The 24,892-nt window shown below is 37.3% G+C and overlaps 2 long non-coding RNA genes across 2 annotated transcripts; both read right to left on the reverse strand.

Annotated features, from left to right (window-relative positions):
- Positions 1 to 730: 730 nt before the first annotated feature.
- On the reverse strand, positions 731 to 6,162 carry LOC146316383 (uncharacterized). The gene is made up of 3 exons (XR_014771759.1): positions 5,811 to 6,162; positions 5,649 to 5,729; positions 731 to 4,367 (listed from the first exon to the last, which is right to left on the reverse strand). It is a non-coding gene; the product is annotated as an uncharacterized LOC146316383 (long non-coding RNA).
- A 1,336-nt stretch (positions 6,163 to 7,498) lies between these two features.
- Positions 7,499 to 9,768, reverse strand: LOC146316384 (uncharacterized). Its single transcript, XR_014771790.1, has 3 exons — positions 9,692 to 9,768; positions 8,227 to 8,289; positions 7,499 to 8,103 (listed from the first exon to the last, which is right to left on the reverse strand). It is a non-coding gene; the product is annotated as an uncharacterized LOC146316384 (long non-coding RNA).
- Positions 9,769 to 24,892: the final 15,124 nt, after the last annotated feature.

Raw genomic sequence — 24,892 nt, forward strand, 5'->3', positions numbered from 1 at the left:
ACATCATTTTTAAATGTTATTGGATTTTTCTCTGTCACTGTGTCTGAAATCACGTACTCTGTACTACAGAGCCAAAATGTGGACTATTATTCAACACACTTTAATGTAAATAAACAATAGTATCTTGTAACCTTGGTAACCTGTAACAATATTGAATTAATTTAAAAAATATATTACTCCAAGCACTATCAAAGTGACAACTTTCTTATGTTCAAACAGATGTGTTATTGACATTATGCCACAGCTGCCATGGTCCACCTTTGTCTGTTATATTGTTGTTGTTGTCATCACTACTCCATTGCATTGTGGGACATTTATGCCAGTGTAGTGTGCAATGCTTACATGTTTTAATATTTCTCTGGAAATAGTATGCCCCTTTGCCCACTATTGAAGCTGAGACTGTTGTTCTCCTTGAACAATCTGGAAAGCACAATCACATAATCCAAAGAAAAATTTACCCAGTTTTAACAAATGTGCACCTGAAGAAGATGTGGATGGTATGGCAAGTAATTATTGTGACAGAAAGAAAAGAGATAGCCAGACAGTTTCAATAAAATAATGTATTATTTTTTTTAATGAGGAAAATGGACGCTAAGGATCTTCAAGCAACACATAAGAGAATACCTAAGTAGCTAAGGGCAAATATTTGGAGATGGAAAGGGTTTTCCTGTACAGCATCCCAAGAAAACCCTTGCAGTGATTTCATGCAACTAATTTTCTTCTAAAGCATCTTTCCATTATAACTTAAGAGAAACCTTAACATAAGTGGTTTTATGCAACCGGGCACTGGATGTTACAAAAGGTCATGGGTGGCAGGTTGAGGGTGAGGGTGTGGTTGTCGGGTGTGTGAGTGACTGCAGGCGGAGCAGCGAGGGGTACAAATTGACCATCCCCCCCTGAGCGTTCTTGCAGTCTCAGAACACCAGAAACTCCACAAGGACACAACATGTTTACTATTTCTGAGAGAAAAAAACACAAAACAAGCCACGTGCAGAAAGTCCAGTTAAGCTGCTGGATAGAAAAAAAAAACATCCCCAGAGATTTTTAGTCCTCTTCGTCCTGCACGTCTCCTCCCTCAGATGTGTGACATCCCCTTGAGGTTGTCTTGACCAAGAAGATCACACTGAAGGTATGGACCAGAGGAGACTTTTGACTGTTGTGCCACAACCGATAAATCCATACACAGGCCATTAAGCACTGAGCACTGACTATTATCTCCAGTGATCAATAAATCAATTGTGTTCATGTGTTTGGCTGTGGAACCTGCAGCCGCAGTCCTGTAGTTGTAAATCCTCACTCAGTGTAGGTGTTAGCAGCAGCAGCTAGCTCAGCTTCTGCTCCTGCTCAGTCACGAAAGGTCTGCGTTGAGATGCTGCAGAGGTTCATCATAAGTGACATTAGCGCTGCGTCAAACCATTAAACCCATCAAAGACTGTGGACAACGCATCATGATAATGCAGCAGCATTTATTATACAGTACTTTAAAGCACCACAGCCACTATTGAGGACATTGAGATTACATCCTCAGCAGTGCTGGAAAGTACCTAAGTACATTTATTCAAGTACTTATGCACAATATTGAGGCACTTGAATATTGTTATTGTATGTGCCTTAAACTTCTACTCCACTACATTTTAGAGGCCAGTATTGTACTTTTTAACTAAAACATGATGTACAACCCACCAGTATCTGAAACCAGTTCCACCTTTACAAGCTGCATCAGGAGAGAGATTAACACATTAATTATAATTCAGTAATATAAAGCACATCATAATGCAATTGTCCATTCTGCATAATGATGAGTACTTTTACGGTTGGTACTCTAAACATATTTCAATGCTAATACATTTGTACTTTACTTTGAATGCAGGACTTTTAATCGTAACAGAGTATTTTTACAATGTGGTATTATAACTTTTACTCAAGTAAACATGCATACCTCTTCTGTCCCTGGTCCCCAGTGATGCTTCTGGGAATTTCAGAGGTTTTAATCAAAGACATATATACAAAGACGTCACATTGAACATTGGATTGTACCTTGACAACGCTGTCATGTTCTTTAGGTCAAGGCTCATATACGTGTGAAAAGGGGGGAGCTGCTCTGTTTCTGAATAAAAAGCAATACAACGTTAATTTCTTGACTGTTATATTCAAGGGTTTATGATCTACATGGACTGAGAAAAAAAGTTTGGATGTTTTTTGTAACTTTCTCCACATAGACCATAACCCCTTGAGTATAACGCCACTCACTGAGATCAGTTAGGAGATAAATATTATTGTGCTTTTTATTCAGAAAAACAGCAGCTCCCTCTTTTACATGTTTACACTGGTTCACAAGTTAGTCTTGACCAAGGGAAAACGGCAGTGACGTTGTCGTTACACAGTCACAAGCCCAAGTGGTCAGTGTGGCGTCTACATATACATGTCTATGGTTTTAACTTGAGGAGGAGTTTAAACACCACAAACTACGCACACAGAGTATTTTGAAACTGATTCTGACCATCATTAACATCATTAAACTGTAAATTGTGTCAATGAAGGGATTTTGTGATTCTTCCTGTTTTATGGGGAAAGCTTTGAAAGAGATTTTAGGCAGTTGTATAAGAACATAGCCTATATATTTCAACAGTTAGATTAAGCAGGATAGATGCAGAAAAAGAAAAGAGAGAAATCTGTGAGCATTGTTGAGTTTATCACCATAAATTAGCTGCAAATCTCACAAAAGTCCAGTTACTTCCCAAACAAAGGAAAAACTTATCACTGGGTGTATGGCGTCTGTGTTTATCAGTATCAGTGACTGATATATGTTCCTCATGTTTCAGTATGGACGCTGTGAGAGTCCATTATGGCTGCCTGCAGAGGATGTGAGGTTAAGTGGTGCCAGTGGACGCAGAGAGAGGAAGGAGGGAGGCCGACATGCTGACAGCTGGTACGAGTGATTAGACCGTGTAGTGATGCAGGCAGGGAAGGCATCAAAGCTCTTTAGGGAGAATCCCTAACAGGGAGGAGGCAAGGACACACACACACACACACACACACACACACACACACAGAATCCTGAACTTCGTGGTTGCTAAAACTGCCTTTAAACTGAGCTCAGGTCCAACAGTATAGGCTGCACAGGCCATCTGTCATTCTCAGATGCGTCACCAACCAATGGATTATCAACAGGCAACACATACACACACACACACACACACACACACACACATTCTTGTACTTGCTACATAGTAAGGACCGAGTCAAACGACCCACAAAGTGAGAACCGGCATTTCTAGACCACATATCAACACAAAGAAAGTATTTCTGAACACTAGATGGCACCATCATACTATACATTCACTCAGATTTTGTGAAAAACAAAGTTTCAGGAAAAAGTTTTTAACCATCGGAGTGAAGTCCGGTTTGTGTTTTCATTAACCCAAAGTATATCACTGCTACTGTTGATGTTAATAATACATAATTTTATACAATAATAATAAATTTATATTTTTCACCTAGAATATCTCATAAATACCCCTTTCCTATTCAGTGGCCAACAAAGATGTCTTATTCATCATCAAATATGAATTAATATGACCTGTAATGAATCGTTTACTTCTAAAAATGGTCATTAGAAGGGTAATTTTATCTTATCTAATTGGCATTAAAATGCCAAATTGGTCATCTCAACTGAGCTTATTTCTGATATTGTATTATCAAACATCTACCAGGTAATTGGCAAACTGGGAAACAGGAATTCTTTTAGACATCAGACTACAGTAGAGCCCCACACAACGTATTCCATCTTCATAAATACAGTAATTCATTTGTAGTTCTGAAATATTTTAATGGGAACAGTGTTTGAGAATACTTGTATAATAAAACATACACCTTCCTGAAAAGTAACAAACAGTTTCAGTTGTTATTTGTTCAGCTTATAGCTGCTATGTGGTTTTGTGCTGTTACAGACATTTTTTAGCACTACTAAAACATATGCTCCAACATACAGCATCAAACAAACTGTTGCCAGCTCCTCAAAACAGGACCAACCAGTGTTCCTTAAACAGGAGTGGAGCTGTGAAACAAACAACGAGAAAAAAAACAATAAAACATCTCAAAATACACTAATACAAAATAAGGTACGATTACCTTAATCACTCCTCTTTAAAACTGAAGCCTTTTCTTGATTTTTTTAATTTCATTATAGACAAAATACTTAATATCCTTCCATGTTCGAGTGTAAAGGACCGGAGATTCTTTCCAAATACATCGCAGACAGTCAATCTTTCTTGGCACCTTCATCAGCGCAATGAATGTTAGCATCCTTCGCTGGATTGCATTCTTCTCTCGCAAAGTCCAGGGTCTTTTAACTTGGATTTTTGCATCTATAAAATCAGAAAATAAAGGTTCCATATAACTGGTCAGTAACAGATGCTAACAGACAAGACAGATTTTTATTCAAACAATGATAAATTCAGAGCATCCTGTCACAAGCATGGCTGACAAACTCCCCTGGATGTGTCCTAACACCACTGCATCAGCTGTGGAGACTTCCAGCCTTCCCTACTGATTTCTTTTAAAGCCTTTGCACTAGTGCTAGACCAAAATGATCAACTCTAGCCAGGAAATGGTCTGATGTCATCCATCAAAGCAGCTAATCTACCAAGAAATCAAACATGACAGCACCAACGCGCCCTCCTTCACCTGAACTCACTGTGAAACAGGTATGATCTGCTGACTGAACAAAATGTGTAATATACAGTTACAATTAATGATCTGATAATTGAAAAGAACTGACAAAACAGATATTGTTAAGAGTGCTCCTTGTGTATTTGTTTTACTGTCAGGATAGAAGATGGATTGCAGTGATTTTCTGTGGACTGTATGTCATGACTTTGACCTGCCACCAAGATATTCACTATTTCATAAGTAAATCTCAGAGCTACTTTCCCTTCGCATCACTGGATGTGAAGTCATGGACTAGAAGGCCTGCAGTCCTTTTCAGAATTCATCTTATTGTGACTTTTTGATATTTTCTGAATCCTTGCAGTACATGAAGTACACAAGATTTCAGTATTTATACAACAGACTGTCACAGCAGTAACGTAGATGCAATTAATTTTATTTCTGAATAATGTCTTTGTTATTCAAACAAGACCATTCTTACCTCTACTCAACTTCATCTAAGACATGAATACTGTAATTTTTAAGTGTGTTTTATTAACTATGCCTACTTATTGGTTACTTTGCAAACTGAGATTTTGCACATGAAATATATGAAGACATATTAATCACTTTTTGTGATAAGTAACAGTTCATAAATGTTAGTACAGCTTGACAGTTAACTATTCTGTTGGCAGAAAATTAACTGGCACCCATTCTAGTAAATCATTAAGTCATTGTTAATACATCAAAGACATCATCCTGTAACAGAGTTTTTATAGCATGTTATTAATACTTTGACTTAAGTAAAAGGACTACCACTGATGTTCAGTCAACATAAATAAACCCCACCGTAAAATACAACAAACATCCTACCAATCATGTAACAACACTAATGAAATGAACCTGTACCACAACTCATAATACCTCTGATGCAGTCATCCAGTCCTAGTGACTTCTGCATTGTCAGCAAGTGGCAACTGTACTGTCTTCAGAAAATTTACCTGTATTCCCTCTTTGAGATGCAGTTTTCTTCCCCTTCTTGGCAGAGGATTTTGTGGAAGTGACACTTTGTTCCTCTTCATCTGAAAATGGATATTAATACAGTTAAAGTACTGAAGAGTCAGATTCAGAACACTTCACTTGTTTATGTCACCTGGACTCACCTGAAACTTCAGCATGTTTTTCTTTAGTTGAGGTCTCTTTTCGCCTCTTAACAGGGGGTGCAGTGTTCATCATGGGCTGCTCCTTTCCATCTGACAAAAAAAAACATCAATGGACTCAAACAGTAGTCTTCGGTTCAGAACATATGATTTTTCATTTTAGTTCAAGTCTGAGATTTTGTGGATACTTCCGCCATTTTTATTGTCACACTCAGCAGCTTGCTATGTGGCCTGTGGATGCAAGACCACAGTACTACAGTAGATGCAATGCAAAGCCGATGTATTATAGGCTACAATAGTAAAGCAGTGGGAACTTCTATCGGCCTGTATCGCTGCTTGTTCAATTAACCCTCTATGGTACGCATTATGATGCCACTGAGAGAAAAAATGTTTGGAGTGGTTTTATGTCTCAAAATAGACTAAATAAACATAATCTGAAGAAATTTTATTTTTATTTCTATTTTTGGAAGGTTTTGGGCTTCGTTGCCTGTAGGCAACATTGTACCATAATGGTGCATAAGTGAAAAAGAACGTTCCTTTTCCAATTTCAACATTGTTTATTTCATAAACATATGCAAAAATATTCAATAACATCAAGAAGTCACAATTCATTTTAAATTTTAAATAAAAAAAAAAGTATAAATGAATTTAAAAAGTTTCTTGGCTAAATGTTTTAGCACATTGTACCATTTAGGAACAACCCATTGAAATAAACATGTAAAGTGTAAAACTTTAAACTACTTAAATCAACAAAGATAACCATTACCATAACCATTTGAAAAACAAAAACAACAAATTCCAGTGTTTGATCATCACTGCTTCATTTCAGTGCATGTTTTGTGTCAGTCCCCTGTGTCTTTCCTGACATGTGTTGCCATCACTTGTGGTGTTGCTGCTCAGTGCTTATGGAACTCCATGAAGCCGTTTTTTTCAGGAGTGAAGCACAGGCAGGTGACACATTTTGTGCACTGTGGTTTCACTCTACCCTTACATCCAGGGTATCTGCATCTGCCCTTTTTCTCCACCCAAATAGGCCAGTGGTCAGTGTTGTGTTTGCTATAGTGATTCCATAATGGTTCACTGTTGCAGGCAACATTGCAACTTTCCATGATGGCACGTTGTTGCCTCAGGGAAACAGCTGCATTTTAACAAGTTTCCACTATTAAATTAGTAAATAAGTTGCATGAAACTATCAAAACAAAGTTTACTCACCTATTAGTGTGAAGACATTTTTTTCCAGGTGGAAAAGGGACAAAAAATAACTTTTTGAGAGTCTTTTTTTGCAGCAAGATAGCAGAGCTGTCTCCTTAGAAAAAGCCCGCCAAGAAGGGTTTCAAAATCGCTTCCTGGAGGTCATGTGACAAATTAAAGCATTGTTAATGGTTCCCTATGGTTTTCCCTCTTTTTTAAAGTATTGCATCATTTAAAGGGATGCATTGTGGAGATGTGACAGGGCAAAAATGGGTTTGTTGCCTGAGGGCAACATGGTACCATATCTTTTATAAAAAATATTTAATTAAAAAAAAACTTTAATCTCATTTTAGGTATGATAAAAATGTTTATTTTGATGAAATTAGACCTTTTTAATAATTAAAAAACAACAACATTTTAATCCATGTTATTGCACATGAATGAACTCTCCTCTGTGGACACAGTTTTAGATGCAGTGGGAAGACAGTACGTGTCACAGTTTCGATAAAATAATTATTAAATGACATTGAAGGTAATAATTGTGTTGAAAACATTCTATTATTAATACCTAATAACATCTGGACTTGAAAATATTTTCATTTTTAAACCTACTAGCAGGTACAACTGCTGGACATGTTTTGTCCCGTTTCTTAAGAATCAGTGCAATGTAGCTGTTACCCAGGCCAGCATGTCAGTTATCTGAAGTGACAGAGTGTTTTTTTCACACCTTTTCAATGTGAATGGCTTAACACCTGTTAATAGTGCAGTTTTCTCAATGTCTAGACTTACCCCTCTCATCATCACTCCAATCATCATCGTGGTCATGTTTTGTTGCAGTCTTTTGCCTCTTAGTTGGAGGTCTTCTGGTGGTCTGTCTGTGGTCTTCTTCTATACATATATATAAAAAGGTTTTAGTAGTGTGAAAGGACTGATATCTGCAACTGTGTACAGAACGCAGACTGAGAACATTCATATTAACACCTGGACTTACCCACATCACGTTCACTTTCCTCATCGGCATCATAGTCATCATGTTTAGTAGTTGCACCCTTCTTTCGCCTATCAGCAGGGGATTTTCTTGTGATCGAGTGTTGCTCCTCTCCATCTGAAAAAAATATGTTTTAGTAAAGTGTAAGTTTTAAAATCTGAGAGCATTTACACTAGCACAGTGAAAGAATACTGAACTCTGTGTGGGACCATTTCTAGTTTTGACAGTGCCTGGACTCACCCCCTTCATCATCACTCCAATCAACAGGGGACCTTTCGGGGGTCTGTGGTTGCTCCTCTTCATCTATGAAAAAATATTTTTAGTCAAGTGAAAACACTAATATCTCCATGTACATTAGAGCTTCACGATATATCGTTTGAGCATCGTCATCACAATGTACGTGTGCGCAATAGTCACATTGCAGGTCCTGCAATGTAGGAGGCAAACGTGTTCTCATCTAGTTTTAAGGGTACCTGACACACTGCACACAGCGATCCACCAATCACAATCATTCTTAATCAGTTTGCCAAAGCAGACCACGCCCCTGCATATGCAGTGAATCGCTGGTGACAACATTGAAAAATGAGCGACGGACAAGAGAAAATCGCCGAAAATGAAGACTTGGTGCCAAAAAGAAAAACAATGTCAGTTATCTGGAATTATTTTGGCTACAAGAAGGATGATATTGACCAAACACGTGTTCTGTGTCGACAGTGACTTGCACCTGTTGCCACAACTAGAGGTAACACAACTAATTTGTTTGACCATTTACGTCGGCACCACACAGCTCAGTACGACGAATGCAAAGCCAGATCTGAATCAGACAACATGTGAGCATCATAGTTTTACTGTCACTGTTAGTTTTGTATAAGTTATAAAAGTTGAAATCTCCATGCAGAGCTGCAGTGAACAGAAGGACAGATGCTGCTGTGTGCAGCTCAGCTCTCAGTTAAAAGTCATCACGTCGCCTCAAGTGAAATCCAGACCATAACTTTTCTCACTGATGTAACTCTGCTGTCACCATAGAAACAGATCATCAAACTGTGATGTTGATTGAAACTTTGGTGATATCAGCTGTCTTAACTTGTCCACAGCTCCTCTCTGCTCACCGCTGCAGCTCTGTCTCACCCCGTCTGTCACACAGTGTGTCTGCTGATTGATCATCACTTCTAACCAATCAGATGTGCTGCTGTAGGCGGGACATTGAGCCAGACTACAGAGTGTAGTTGTGTATTATACTGTACAGTGTATAATGATCTAATATATGTGTAGTATATACATAGTACAGCACTGTATAAGTTTGAAGTTTTTAATATTATTACCTTTATCATTACTATGATCATTATTATTACATTACATCACTATGGTGATAATTACAGACAGACAAAGATCAAAGACAAGTGCATTTTTAAAATAATTTAACCCTAATCCCACCACATTTTTCTTTTTTGCTGATCTGAAAAATTATCTGATCCGTGACTCAAACCCGTGATACGATCAGGAAAAAAAAAAAAATAAAAAATAAAAAAAATCCTGTGTTTTTTCATATTGCAATATATATCACAGGGTTAAAAAAAATCGCAATGTCAGTTTTTTCCAATATCGTGCAGCCCTAATGTATATCGTCTAAGAAAGATGACACTTGCACAGTGAAACAGTACTGAACCCAGACTGAGAACATTTCTTGTGTTGGCAATTGACTTACCCACATCACTTTCACTCCTAGCATTATCATCATTCCTTCTTTTAGTAGCAGTCTTCTTCTGTCTCTCAACAGGTGAGCTTGTGGTGGACAGGTGATCCAGATCTCCATCTGATAAGAAAGCATAACTTGTGCTGAAAAAAATGCACTCATTGTTTAGGATGGTTACCTTTTAATCAAGATAACCTCTTACATAATTTGATTTAGTCTCCTCAGCAATTTTACAATTAAAAACTGTAAGTTGAGCTTTAAGCCTTTTAACATGAATTTCTGAGTATAGAGCTTTAAAAACTTTTCAATTGCGTGTAAACAGTGTGAGCTTAAATGCACCAATATGGAATTTCTTGTGTAAATATTATCACACATATTACTTACCATCATTAACTTTAAGTGGTCTGTCTGCATTTGATGTCTGTCCCACTTTGCCTCTTCTTGAGCCTGACTTCTCAGAGGGCCATTTCCAAGTCACGGTCTCGCCATTGCCTTCTTCCAAGACCTTAAAATTATGTTGCCAGTTTCCCTTATTGCGAAGGATTTCCAGCAGCACCTTCCTTTCTTTGGATCTAACTGGAAAACTAAAGGCGTGGGCAACATCAGCTTCATCCTTATGTTTTCTTTGTAAATGTCTTGCGATCCTCACATTTGACTTTCCACAATATACACAGTATTGGGCTTTGCTCTGAGTCCTTTCACCTTTCTTCTGGCTTGTGTTAACAGTAACGTTTTGCCTCTTGTCACCACCTTGCTGCTTCTTTCCTCCTGTCAATCGGTCAGGTGGATGAGGTGACTTGCCTCTGGTCCTTAGGTCCACAGCTTCTAGTTCCTCATGTTCACTGGATGATTGGCCACAGTGATCTTTCTCTGGGATGCTGTGCCTGGATGACTGCTTTTCCTTCTCTGAAAGTGCCTCATTGTCACTGCTTGATGGTGTTGATAAGAGCTGGTATTCTTCACCAGATCCACTGTTGCTGAATAAGTCTCTATCTTCATCATGTGCATCTGATGAGGGTGAGTGTTTTTTGTCAGATCCATCCTGGAAGGATAACAGCAACTTTTTGGACGGCTCTGACTTTGAAGTTTCAGCTTTCAGAGGGGGGATCCCATGATGAGTGGTTGATGAGCCCAGTGCAGCAAACACAGACTGACAACGCTCGTCTACAAGGAGCCCATCATGGTCACGTGTTGAGGCGGGCTGGTCACTGATGGATCCACTGAGGGAACTTGACTCCATCTCAATAGACAAGTCCATCTTGGAGAACAGATGGACAGAAAGAGGGAAAAAAAACATGTTATTCACTCACAGGGATTAATATAAATGACCCACAGCCTTTTTTGCCTTTAAAACAGTAAAAACTAACACACAGTTTCACATTATTATGCTTCAATTAGACTTGCACCGATTTCAACTTTCTTAGCCGATGCCGATTTCCGATTTTTGAGGGGTCTGACCTACCGATTCCGATTTTGGCCGGTTCCGATTTTCAGTCTTTCTAAAAACTGTAATTGACAGCATTCACAAACATTTTTGCAACTTTTCTTGTAAATATGTTCATAATAAGACACTGACTATTAAATATTCATTTAATACTTTCTCTAAAATCATCCAGATTACAACCAGGCCTTATTATAATTTTATATTAAGATTATGAATTGGGTGAACGTGATCTCGCGAGATCATCTCGCGGGATTTCGTGGTACGCGATTTCATGTGATCTTTTGTGGAAGCGGATGTAAACAAACCGCAGACTGACGCGATGCAACAGTTTGAAGTAAAACTTTGCCGTGAGAAAAACAAACACAGAAGTTAAAGGAGTCTGGATGAGAAAATGTTTGAGGAGACGCATCAACACAGGTTGTTTATTCTTCAGCCAGAACAGGAAGTGAGATTTTAACTGTCCCTCTGTGAACAGCAGTCTGCTGCTAGCTTGCTAGCATTAGCCTGAAGTGCGAGAGAGTTTACGGCTGTTTTGCGACATTGTCAGCTGCTCTGTCTCGTTGTAGACTGTCTGTCTTCTCTTTATCCTGTTCTTTGAATCTGTCTCTGACACCAGCTTCAAGCAGACGTGTGTCTGAGTGTGTAGCTTTTATCAGCGCTGTGTTGACGTCACGGTCAGTTTGTCTGCTGCGCGCATGACGTGACCATCGTGCAGAACATGTGTGTGACAATGACGGGCACAGAACCGGATTTGTGACGCTGACCGGCCGGTCACCGGTCAAGACCAGTCACGTGAAAACCGGCCCGATTCCGAGCACTGCCGATTAATCGGTGCAAGTCTAGCTTCAATACTGGTGTTCAGTCTGTGATTTTTGTGAGATCATCATGTTAATTACTGCTTCAACATCAACACCTTATAAATGCCCAGTTAAGGCAGCCGCTGCATGTCACTCATGTAAGCATGTTAGCAACACTGCAGCCAGGATAGTACATAGCTGGATGAACACAGTGTAGGAGTGATTTAAGTGAATCTCTTCTGGTGTGAACATAAACCAAGAGATCAATTAAATCAGCCTACAGTGTTACTGACTAGCTGTGATATTTGTTTTTACAATAATCATAATATTGTCATTAAATTAAACAATCATTAAATGACTGCTTACAGGACTTCATAGTTTAGTAGTTTGTAATTGTATTTAGATATTTTCCATTATTTACACATGGTATGAAGTAGACAGCAGGTCAAAGTATTAGTAAACTAGAATACAGTTTTAAGTAAAATAATTTTGCATCAGATTGGTTCATTTTCTTCATTACTACATCAGATTCTTGATTGTTGGCCCAGTGGTTATATTGATAAGGTACTATGACTTAAGCAATGTGGAATGAAAATGGAATCAACTGTTAAATGTGTAGCACCATGGACTTTTCTGAATGCAGATTTGTCACAGTGCACCAGGAGAGCATTTTTTCTGTTAACACAGTTTATGCGGGCATCACCAAGAAGACTTTTTAATTCCCTTTTAAGATCAATATGAAGAAATATTTAAGACCTATATATGTACAGGCAAAAAAGCACAAAGGAAATACAGTCAGAAAAGCACAATATGAAATATCAGTTGCATGATAGTGTCATCTGTAGCAGTACTATAGCACAAAATATTTGGTCCAGTGAAAGAAAGAGCGACAACATGGAACCAACACAAACTGCGCTTCCAAAACGTTCATGAAAAAAAAAAAACACATTTTGTAGCTGCAGCATTTCAATTAGACTTGCACCGATTAATCGGCAATGCTCGGAATCGGGCCGGTTTTCACGTGACTGGCCTTGACCGGTGACCGGCCGGTCAGCGTCACAAATCCGGTTCTGTGCCCGTCATTGTCACACACATGTTCTGCACGATGGTCACGTCATGCGTGCAGCAGACAAACTGACCGTGACGTCAACACAGCGCTGATAACAGCTACACACTCAGACACACGTCTGCTTGAAGCTGGTGTCAGAGACAGATTCCAAGAACAAGATAAAGAGAAGACAGACAGTCTACAACGAGACAGAGCAGCTGACAATGACGCAGAACAGCCGTAAACTCTCTCGCACTTCAGGCTAATGCTAGCAAGCTAGCAGCAGACTGCTGTTCACAGAGGGACAGTTAAAATCTCACTTCCTGTTCTGGCTGAAGAATAAACAACCTGTGTTGATGCGTCTCCTCAAACATTTTCTCATCCAGACTCCTTTAACTTCTGTGTTTGTTTTTCTCACGGCAAAGTTTTACTTCAAACTGTTGCACCGCGTTAGTCTCCGGTTTGTTTACATCCGCTTCCACAAAAGATCACATGAAATCGCGTACCACGAAATCCCGCGAGATGATCTCGCGAGATCACGTTCACCCAATTCATAATCTTAATATAAAATTATAATAAGGCCTGGTTGTAATCTGGATGATTTTAGAGAAAGTATTAAATGAATATTTAATAGTCAGTGTCTTATTATGAACATATTTACAAGAAAAGTTGCAAAAATGATTGTGAATGCTGTCAATCACAGTTCTTAGAAAGACTGAAAATCGGAACCGGACAAAATCGGAATCGGCCAAGAAAGTTGAAATCGGTGCAAGTCTAATTTCAATGAGCATTAAGTAATGTTACATGGACATAATTAAATACTGTTTAAACCTATTTTAGACCTAGTAAACAATACCTTAATGCAGGGGTGTCAATCAAACTCTATCACAGAAAGGGCCAAAATTTAAAACACAGTCTAAGTCGCGGGCCAAACAGGATTAACATTTATTAAACTGTCTAAAACTGTTTTATTCAGAAATATGAATTTGAACAGCCAGACTGCAACAATTTTTTCCTCAATAAAATAAATAAGATTTAATTTTTTTCTTCAACAATAACAAAGGAAAACGAGAATATTTCAGCTCAGACTATTTCACCTCACATATCCAGGTGGGGGTTACATTTGAAAATGCTTGCTTTTTGTCTGCACACAAGATATCGCACACTTTAATCATGCAAACCCTCAATGGCACTGCATTTGGCATAAAAATATGTTCATATAATAATATTACAAACCCATCAGTCCATCAGGTACAGATGAACATATTGACCTGCTCAATTTAACATTACGGCCAAAACGCACTGAGAACTTCAACAGAAAAGTCAACTGTAGCTTCTATGGTGCACTGCAGGCTTCAGATTTAAAATGTAAACCACAGAACCAGCTGTGTTTTATGAAAAGGTTAAACTGCACACTGACAAACACTGAGGAGATGAAGAGGAGAGACAGAGTCTGGACTCTTCATCATCAATTACAATAATGCAGCAATTAAGTATTTAAAAGTAGACAGATCAGACTTGGAGTAAAAAAAAAAAATCGTGCACCACAGAAGTGTACATTAATATTATGATTCATGATCATAAAAAGTTTTTAAAAGTCGACACGTCTGTCCATATTGACACTCTCTCTCTCTCTCCCTCCTCATATACTTGTGTTTCTTTGCACTGAGTCAGTTGCCTAAACAGACAAACTGTTTACATTGTCGTTTGACAGAAGCTCCTGTCTTCGTGACTGCGAGCTGATTAATTTCTCGAGGTGCGCAGCAGCTGTCGCAGTGCATTGTGGGATTTGTAGTATGAGTGGTGGGAGTGCTGTTCATAATAAACGCATGAAATAATCCCGTCTATAATTGAGTTTGACACGTGCGTTACATGAACATAAACATAAATACTGTTTAAACGTATTTTAGACCTTGTTCACAATACCTTAATGTTTTTAAGTCTTGTTAAGATTTAAAATTTAGATTTCAATATTTTACACTGTTTTAGACATGTGATTCGCATTTACAACTTTCTAATCACATTTGCGTTGTCTCTGAATGTCTGTGTTTCTGCCGTCCGCAACTGTTAGTAAAGTTGGAGTGATAAAACTAAAATGGCGTCAGCCACGTTTCCAATTATCTCTGTTTTCAGCAGAGCTTTAGCTAGCAGCATTTATCATTAATGACAGCAGGTGAAAATAAAATAACATTTCTTACCTGAGTTATGGCGCATGCTGCATGCCTCGCTTCACATTTCCTGTGGTGAATCCTCAAAATGTCCAAACGTCTTTCAAATCTCTTCATCCGTGTCTCTCGACTAGCAGGTGAACACGCAGCTACACTCTCCGCTGGTGAACTTCTCACCTCGCGCATGGAGAGCTCTGATTGGCTGCTGTTGATGGGTCGTTAATTAGCTGAGGTGTCAGTTCTGCTTCTGCTTCTCCAGGACCACTCTAAAACTTTGTTAACCCTTTCAGTACTGCCTTTCTGAAGAAGGTTGACCCTAAAACATGAACATATTTTCACACAATTCCTACAACTAGATAAAGTAAACTTAATTAAAACAAGACATTTTGTGTATATTCATAAATATTAATAAAAATATAATATGAATTTATTTTTTTTCCACATTCAGTCTTGATCATAAAATTATCTCCATCATCATATTCAGGATTTTAACCCTTTGACTGCCAGATCTTATCTTTTGAGATTTTGTTATTATGAGAAAACAGAACAAACTTGTCAGAGGAGCAAGAGAAGGCTGCATCAGGCTGAAATAGCTGCTGTTGCAGATTCTAACTGGTTTGGCTGACTGGAGTTAATAAATTAAATAAAAAAATAAATTATCTTCTTATCTTGAGAAAATGAAGGCAACAATTTTATTTATTTATTTATTTACCAAGCATAAAAACAGGTGTATAAGTGACGTTTATCTTTGAATAGTGGGTGGTAAAAGGCTGTCTACACTTATGAAGTTTAATGTCCTATAAACAACTGTGTGAAGCCTGCATGCATGTGCTCCAGCTGTGTCTGCAGCTAATGAAAGCAAATAGACAATTGATGATCTGCTACTGCTATATGCTGTATGGAAAAGAAACAGGCAGGTTCATTGGTGGTTGCTGATTTGATGTGTTTTCAGTTTTTACAGACCAAACTGACCAAACCGACAACAGCAGATGTTGAAGCACAATGTACAGATGCACACAGTATGAGCACAGATCAGAAGAATAAAAGATTCACTAACTTTGTTGTCTTTCCTCTGGATGGAACAGAGGATGATGTTGGTTTGACTCTGACTGACACAGAGTCTGAGGACAGTGAGCTTGGTGAAACTAACAGCACAGCAACAGCTCTGATGAAGAGTTTTTGGTCAGAGAGCACACAGCTACACGCTGTATTAAATATGTCAAATTACTGTGTTCTTTTAAAAGGTTTAATGTAAACCTGAACCCGGTCTGAGTTAATATACCTATATGATGAGTGTTTCTCTTTTGTCAAGGATTTTTTTTCATGCTCTATGATTTGCGCCTCATTCTTATATTCATACAACCACACAGCCATAACCATACACACACACTGCACCAACAGACTTGGTGGTCTTGGATAAAATAACTGACACTGTAACAAAATAACAGACAAAAGCAACAACAAACAGATAGCCAGCATTTATGTCAAGCATGCAGGGTCCAAAAACAAGGTGGGCCTTCCAGAGGGCTCCCTGAATGGTGGGCCCAGGCTGACTGCCCCCTCGCCGGCGCATCTTGTCAACCCTTTCAGTTTTCTGTCTCTCTAAAGAAAGTCGACTTAAATCATGAACAGTTTTTCATGCAAGTCCTAAAACTAGATAAAGTCAAATGAATTAATGATAATTCTATGAACTATTAAGTTAAAACAGAATCAGAATAGAGAATAAAGGAGTTTGAACATGCCACACCGGCTGGTCTGAGTATTTCAGAAACTGCTGATCTATTTGGATTTTCACACACAACCATCTACCTGAGTGTTGCTGACCATGTCCATGCCTTTATGACCACAGTGTACCCATCTTCTGATGGCTACTTCCAGTTGGATAATGTGCCTCATCACAAATTAATCTCAAACTGGTTTCTAGAAGGTGACAATAAGTTCACCGTACTCCAATGTTCAAGTTCAAGTTTATTGTCATGAGCATAAAGTACAGTGTACCATAGGCAATGAAATACAGTTTGCCCCAGCACTCTCTTAGCTCATAATATATAAATAAATAAAAATACAATAATAACAATAAAGTCTAAGAATCAAAGAAAATCAGACCTCAGCCCTTCTAGCTGAAGTGTTGTTCAGGAGCCTTGTTGCCTCACAGTCACCAGATGGTCAAGTGTATCTAATAAAGTGGTCAGGGAGTATATATAAATATACATAATTTAAATAAATATAAAGAAAATACATCAGTACTTTACGTTTTCTGAAAATTTCCAGACCAAAAGTTCATAGTTCAATGAATTAACATAAAAGAGCCTTCATCAGTAAGTTGTATCAATTTTGTAATTATTTGTTTGTTGTTTATCCAGCAAAGATGCACCTGCTGTTATAATATTATGTAGAAATAGTTGACATTGTGTTTTTTTCTCATGTCTTTAAGGAATATAACTGTATTTATACAATGAAATTATATTTCACAATTAAAATGAGATCAGCCATTTAAAAATAGCTCAGTTCATAAAGAAATGGGAAACTTATTTCTCAGCTATAAATGTAACTACTTAAATTAATTCTGTTAACATGGCAAAACTATCCATTTCATTTCTGGTTATGCCTCTGATCAACAACACAGCAGTACAGCCTTTACTCTTTCATGATGAACAGATGATACAAGATGGTGCCTGTGTGTGTGGCCTGCTGTGTGTCTCTGCTAGCATTGTGTGTGTTTGTGCTGTTTCTATCACTTGTTACTCATAATGTCAACTCTCTACTGGTGTAGAACACTGATGGCAGTGATCTGATTGGCCACCCTGTGTGCCCCCTCAAATTTTCGTTGGAAATTTACATTATTCACTCCGATTTCCGACGCTCCTGGATGCAACTCCGTTGTCCGACTGCAACTGAATACACCAAAGACATTAGTTTGATCTTTTGATCGGTACCATTCATTAGGTTTGGATTTGAAGAAGCTTTGAAAATGTTTGCCGATGCCAGAGGAGAAGACAAGCAGCTCTGCATCTTTGCGGTAAGAAAACTATATTATTTTTGAATTGCATGAAGTTTGTCTAACGCCTCCATTTGCATGGAAAATGTTCGTGTGGTTTGAGGAATAAAAAGCAAGAAATTAGGCCTGTATTCCTACTATAAATTCATGTCTGAAGCTTTAAGACTTGTGCCTCAAACTGAAAATGTGTTAGTCTAATTAATGCCATCTTCACAGCTAATAGTGAACATGCCTGTGTTATCTTTAGCTAAACCAGACGGACAGTTAAATTAAATTATCCACGTTTTTGTTCTATGTTAATTTATTCAACATTTCAGTTACTTTTCAACTACTTAAATTGAAGTTAGGCATAATTAAATATATACATACATACATACATACATACATACATATATATATATATATATATATATATATATATATATATATATATTTTTTTTTTTTTTTTTTTTTTTTTTTTTTGTGATATGTTTGACAGACAATGAAACAGAGAGGAGACATTCAGAACTTTTTCATTAATAAGAAGTCAGTAGGTCAGTGCAGGTCAGACTGACAGCACTGACAGCTACAGACAGGGCCAGGGTCAGTCTGACTGTAGTCAGGGACCATCATGTGTTGTTGAGCCAGAGCAGCAACCATGAACCTCCAGGTGAAAATACAGATGTGAAAAAAGCAGTGCACTTGTACTTATACCATATAATATTATTTATTTGTTGTTCTGTCATAGTTGGGTGAATTAAATGATTAAATTATCTTCTCTAAATGACTAAACTGATGGCACTGAATTCTGTGCAGTTTTAATTGTGTCTTTGTTAAATGTCTGCAATTAATGCCACATTATAAAATTGTATTTTTTTAATATAACATTGGTTAAAGAGGTATTAACTCTGTTTCAATCCACACCTTTAGATGCACCAGTGGAGGAGCCGGATACTTCTAACCCTGATGACTGTTCAGAATTGGATGGCAGCAGCAGCAGCAGACACATACCAGCCCTGCCTATATTTACTGTACCTAAAGGTCCCCAAGGTGATTATTCAACACAAAATGTAGTTAATGCACCACTTAGCAACATTTGAAGCTAAGGTTGTTTAGTAGCCGACATGGAAATCGCAAAATACAGTTTTTAAGTGTTTTTGCCTCTAAAAAAGAGAACTTTGAAATTGCACTATGAAAATGTACTGATGCTTATCCTGATTGAGACTGATTACTGTGCACAACAATAAAATTAAGGACCAGAGCTGAGCACTAGGTACTTATTAAGAGTAAATAATTAGGGGTGTCAAATTATCGCGTTAATTGCGATTAATTAATTGCAGTCGTATTTAGCGTGTTATGTTTTTTAATCGCGTTAATCTAATTTTTAATCTCTAACCTAAACAATGGTCAGTCACACCCTGAAGTGGACATTGATTGGCTGTCGTTGTGTTTGGGTTTGTTTAGCATAACCTGATAGGCTCCCATTGTAGTTGGGAGGTCAAGGTGAGGAGACGTGAAAATGGAGGAGCATGTGAGAGTTGTCAGTCCAATGAATAGGAAATTTACCTTTCAAAAACGCCCCGACGGCTCCACTGATAAAGGTAGAGTGATATGCCGTCTTTGTGAGAAGGAGTTTTCTCACCACTGAAGCAGCTCAAGTTTAGCCTCCGACATCAACACGAAGCACCCAGTCGCGAGTGCAGCCACAGCTAACGTTAGCAGCAGAGACGTTGGTCATTTAGCGAGCCATAGCAAAACTCTTCTCCAAACTAAACTCGAGGAGAACAACCCACGTATGAGGAAGTCTGCAACCGACAGGCTGACGAATGTTCTTGCCAAGTGGATAGTGAAGAACTGCAGGCCGATAAACATGGTGGAAGACGAGGGGTTAACAGGGGTGTTGCAAACTGCGTCCAATGACCCTTCATACAAGCCACCGTGACAGTGACGACCAAAAAACGACCAATCTTTTGATCTGTCACAATAATGTAATAATTTAAATGAAAATACCTCAAGTTGAGGGCTTTTCTCAGCAATTTTTAGGTGAGATTAAAAAAGAGATTAATTAGATCAATTAATTACAGATCATAATTAATTAATCTCATTTTTTTTATCTATTGACAGCACTATAAATAATATTGCTCACTGTGAAAGTATATTGAGAGCTGCGTTTCCTGATTTCTATGCAGAACACTATAATGTTTACTGAGCTGTGCACTAATAAATGATTTAAGAATATGAAGTATTGTTACTGTTTATTATTGTTCTCAGGTTTACTATAAAATGTATAGAGTGCTGCTTATTGCATTTTATTTTATTATTATTTTAAAACTTACATTACTGCACAGAACATTTAAGATTATTTTATTAAAGGTCAAAGGTAAAGATTATTGTTCACTGTGATGTATTGGGTAGTACTCATTTTGATTAAGACTGATTAGTATACAGAACCCTATGATGTTTGTGGTATACAGCTGAGAACTGGTTGCTAAAAGTACAAAATATTATTTCTTATTTTATGTGTGATAATTGGCAGTAAACATTCTAAGAAGTGGAAATTGACAGGGTTGTAAATAGTATTTGTCACTTAATTGCCCTTAGGATACTGTTGTTGAGCTTACCAGTTTTTCCAGAAAGTCCAATCTTAAAACCCATCTTTTATCCTTTGCTTTTAACACCATGTGAGATGTTGAATGTATTGGTTTTTTTAATTATTTTATTGTCTATTTTATTTATATTTATTGATAAATATTTATTTTTATTTGTTTATTGTTCTATATTTTAAATTGTATAGCTGTTTTTTTTATGTATTTTAATCTGTTCTTGTATTTTATTTCTGTACAGCACTTTGGTCCACTGTGGTTGTTTTAAAGTGCTTTACAAATAAAGTTGGATTGGATGATAATTTGGGTGTAATACCAGGCTAATGCATTAGGGGGCGCTAGTGAGCAAAAAGTGTGTAAAAATTCAGGTGTCCAAAACTCATTTTGACATTCAAGTTGGGACTTTTGAGAAAACAAGAGAATAGCATCTATATAGCCTTAGGAGGCTATTTAAGTGGAATCAAAGTGAGGACCAGCCAAAATGTACTCACTCCCCAAAAAAGACTTCACTTTGTTGGTTAAACACTCATGCCGGTCTCCAGTACGTAGCAAGTACAAGAACACACACACACACACACACACTATACCATACATACACACACACACACACACACACACTCACTCTGACTATGGGGTCCTGGGAGAATGAGTGGTGTCATTAGATTAGATTGGGTGTGGAAGTCAGTGGATCTCATCATTAATCTCTTGCACTAATGGCTGTTTAATTGTTATTGTCTCAACTGTTTCGTTGTACTGTATATCACTGTGTTACATTAAAGGTATTGTACACTAACTGCAGCAGAGTGAGTCTGAATTTATTGTGTATTTAGGAGCTTAGCTCAGAATAAGGCTGCAAATAATGATTATTTTAGTCTATTATTTTCCTGATTAATTGATTTGTTGTGTGGTTTATAAAATGTCAGCAAATGGTGAAAAATGTTGATCAGTTTTTCCCAAAGCCCAAGGTGACATCCTCAACATCTACAACCCAGAGATATTCAGATTACTGTTTTAGAGGTGTAAAGAAACCAGAAAATATTCACATTTAAGAAGCTGAAATCAGAGAATTTTGACTTTTTTCTTTAAAAAAGATGTTAAAATTCATCAATTGATTATCAAAATAGTTTCACATTAGTTTTATTTAGTTTTCATTAATTTAATGACAACTCATTGATTAATTGTTGCAGCAAAATTGGGTGCAAACTCTGATTATATCTAACATTACTATTACTACTACTACTACTAATAATAATAATAATAGTAACAATAGTAATATTATTAAGAAACCAATTTAAAAAAGCTGAAAAGATGTGGGGACATACAGAATTTTTTTCTTACAGACAGGATAAATGATGGACTTCACTGGTTTTATAGGATATACATTTGTCTGTCGTCTACATAACAATGGTACTGGACTTTGTGTTTGTTAATCATGTATACAGAATAACAAGGACCAAGAATTGAGCCTTGGGAAACACCACAGGTCAGAGGGGCCACTGAAGTCATGCTTGATAAATAAGATCGAAACAACTTCACAGCAGCGCAGCAGATAAGAGCCAGGGGATGAGATGTTTGAGGTCAATAAGAAAAATCAGAGAGAGGAAGGAGGAGGAGGAGGAAGAGAAAAACTCGTCTCCTGCAGTATTAGTGACTCACCTTTAGTCTGCTGCCCCAGTGAAACACAGTGTACAGTTCAATAAGGATCTTCAACCAGGCCATGCTTGGACACACACACACACACACACACACACACACACACACACACACACACACACACACACACACACACACACACACACACGTATGCTGGATTACAGTAATCCAGGGACAGAGGGGTATTTTTAGGACTTCATGATCAGAGACAGACAGGATGCAACAATCGAGGAAAAGAGATAATGATCGTCATATGACCAGCTGGATCTTCTTGGAAGTTAATTACGTAGCGTCTAGCAAGAACCAAAACCAATTCTGAAGCACCGCCAATTCAGCAAGTAAAGCTACCATAATGTAAGTATCAGAGGATTTTTTTTCTCAAGTAATATGAAAATAAATAATAAAAAAAGAAATCTTCTGTAAATCTCCTAGCTGTGGAATAATGATAATAAATATACTGTAAGTACCTGAAATACCAATATGACATTTATCAGACAATTGGTAATGATAGTTGTAACTAATAGTTTTTGCAGAGACAAAATGAGGCAGAAAGAGATTGACAAACTCATAAATAAATACATGTTTGAATAAAAGACAAGAGGAAGAAATTACAGGGGTTGAGAACAGACTGATTGTGTAACACTTTGAAATGATGATCACTATCATTATCTATGACAGTGAAATAAAGATATTAGAAAGTAGAAGAAAAACATATCAGCTTCAGCCTTTATTTCCACACACTGCAGCGTTTAACCTTGTGAAGACAATAATTAAGTCTGAATAGTCAGTGGGATGAATATCTTTTCTTTTAATTAGAATTCATATTTTAAATTAGGTAATTGTAGTAGACTCATACTGTGTAGCATAATGAGGTCTCTCTCTATATAAATGAACTACTTTTAACAGCAAAATACTGGTTAAATAGATATACACGCACAACATATTATATAGATAATATTATGAGATTATGCTTTTATCATTCTTTTTAAAGTAGAGTTGAGGATGATGCTGTGTTGCAGCATTGTGTACCGGTAGATAATGTTTATATTTGCATCCATACCACAAAAAGCTCTGAGCTTTACTGTGTTATCAGTAAAGATAGACAGGGGGTCTACACTGTAAAGACTAACATCAAGTTTAATTACAATACTGAGTTCACCTAAATCAGTTTGTATCAACTTGTTATTAAGTAAGTAAATAAGTTACTTGTACTTTGAGGTTGAAAAAGCTGCCAAACTCAGTGTGCTTGAGTTGGGTTCATTTAGACAAACTTAGATGTTATGCTTTTTTCAGTGGTGAAATGTAACTAAGTACATTACTCTTGTACTTAATAATAAAGTGCTTCAATGACACAACAACAATAAAATAATATATGAAATTTAATATTTATTCTTATATTAAATATTTTTATATACCTAACATTCTGTCTTTATCTGTCATTGTAATAAATCTTACCAGTCATAATTATCAAAGAAAACATAATATAATAATACATAATTACCATGGTAACTGACTCAGACTTTAACTTACCCAAGAATGCTAAGTTCTGTCCTCTGGGGGACGTACAAAAGGTGTTTGTTTCCTGTCCTGACAGTGGAGGTGCTCTGATAGTAGAGCCTGCTGACTTTTACCATATCATTACATCACTGTAACTGCTTTGTATGATTGGGTGTATGTCCATCATTTCTGTCTTGTTAATGCATATTGTTGGTTAATCTTTTGCACAAATAAAGCATCTTTAGAAAGTCACGTCATTATCCTCATAATAGCAACTGTACTTTCATTACAGAAGAATATACATACATACATACATATATGTATACGCACACACACACACACACACACACACACACACACACACACACACACACACACACACACACACACACACACACACACACACACACACACACACAAATTCACAGTTCAATTTCAGACCCAAAACCATGTCCATCTGCCACTGGATTCTAGATTGAGCTTTTATCTTGGTGTGACGTTAGGAGTAGGACGTTAATTCCAAATATACTGGTGCTAAATATGTAACAACAGGGTAAACAGTGATGCAACTAAATAATATAAGCTATAATACACATTGCAGGTGTCACTCAAAGACTATGGAGCTCTTACGCCCCCAAGTGGAGAAACCTTCACTTCTGAGGCGAGGTTCTTCCACCTTCCATCTTCATGAATGTAATGGGGAAAAATATCCCGTTGGTCATTATAATGAGAAATTTTCTTTTTATTTATATTTTGAGATAAATTAAATTTTCCAATTATAATGACTTATAGGATGTTTTATTCATCACATTGGCAGAAATGGGCTTCCATAGATTTGCCCTTAGTCTTTGAGAACAATTTAGTAGGGACAAACCTTCTTGTACAAGATAATGACTGTGAGCACAGATCATTTTTCTGTTCTTTCTGACACACTGTTACTACTACATTTTTCTGAAGTTCAGAGGTACAAATCTGAATGACTTTCTATTTTTATTACATTAAAATGATGACACAGAGACACAGGAA

The sequence above is a fragment of the Lutjanus erythropterus genome, chromosome 13 (genome assembly GCF_056507025.1).
Source record: "Lutjanus erythropterus isolate fLutEry1 chromosome 13, fLutEry1.hap2, whole genome shotgun sequence".
Taxonomy (NCBI): Eukaryota; Metazoa; Chordata; class Actinopteri; order Lutjaniformes; family Lutjanidae; genus Lutjanus; species Lutjanus erythropterus.